This window comes from Octopus bimaculoides, chromosome 8 (assembly GCF_001194135.2).
Source record: "Octopus bimaculoides isolate UCB-OBI-ISO-001 chromosome 8, ASM119413v2, whole genome shotgun sequence".
In the NCBI taxonomy this organism is placed as follows: Eukaryota; Metazoa; Mollusca; class Cephalopoda; order Octopoda; family Octopodidae; genus Octopus; species Octopus bimaculoides.
Window position 1 is genome coordinate 20,917,427 of NC_068988.1, and position 1,231 is coordinate 20,918,657.

Sequence of the window (1,231 nt, forward strand, 5' to 3'; positions counted from 1 at the left end):
AGGCTTCTGAATTCATTTCACTTCTATTTATAATTAGTCTTGGGAAATAGCATGAATGCCATTACTTCCCATAACCATGACTCTAAAAAATATCTGGCTTCCACTAGTCATTTCAGCCACAAGTCAACAACCTTAGATGGGATGGGCCCAGCCAGGATGACTTAGCCTTGACATTATTATTTAACAGAATCTCTTTTCTGGTGCCCCTGAGACCTGGTGGGTGGTCCAACTTCTTAGATCTACCATGAGCCCAAGGACTCATAAGGTTGGAGATTAATCCAGTTTCCATGGTGAATAAGTGACTGAGATTACAGCACAACACCTACCCAGAATGGGATGCTGATCTGTCACAGTGGGTGGTCCTACATCTAATTATTTCTGTCTGTAGACCTTTCAAGATTATTATTTAATTACAAATAACAACATGCAGCATATTTCCATTTCAGTGTTACAGCCTACTTAATATAAAATATTCTTTTGTCTTTTACTTACTCCAGTCATTGGACTGTGGCCATGATGGGGCACCGCCTTGAAGGATTTTAGTCAAACAAATTGACCCCAGGAGTTACGTTTGTTTTTGATTTTTTTTTATACCTTGGTACTTATTCCATTGGTTGTTTTTGCCAAACCACCAAGTAATGGGGATGTTAACAAACCAACACCAATTGTCAAGCAGAGGTGAGGTGACAAACAGACACAAACACATACACATCCATGCATGCATAGCTTTTTTTATTAATAAAACTAAAAGAAAAAGAAAAACCATATCCCTTCCAATATGTACTGAGCACTCCCTTCTCATTTGTTTGACATTAAGATATATACATATATGATGGGTTTCTACCAAATTTACTCAGAAGGTATTAGTTAACCCAGAGGTTAGAAGACATTTGCCCAAAGTGCCACATAGTGGGACTGAACCCAGAACCACATGGTTGCAAAGAAAGCTTCTTAAGCACACAACCATACTCTCTTTTACTCTTACTTGTTTCAGTCATTTGACTGCAGCCATGCTGGAGCACCGCCTTTAGTCGAGCAAATCGACCCCAGGACTTATTCTTTGGATGCCTAGTACTTATTCTATCGGTCTCTTTTGCTGAACCGCTAAGTTACGGGGACCTAAACACACCACCATCGGTTGTCAAGCGATGTTGGGGGACAAACACAGACACACAAACATATACACACATATACATATACATATATATATATATATATATATATATATATA

At 38.7% G+C, this 1,231-nt stretch overlaps 1 protein-coding gene across 2 annotated transcripts in view; it reads right to left on the reverse strand.

Annotated features, from left to right (window-relative positions):
• Nucleotides 1-1,231, reverse strand: part of LOC106872032 (tyrosine-protein kinase Abl) — a 341,811-nt gene that overhangs the window by 270,702 nt on the left and 69,878 nt on the right. The gene's annotated exons all lie outside the window — the stretch shown is intronic.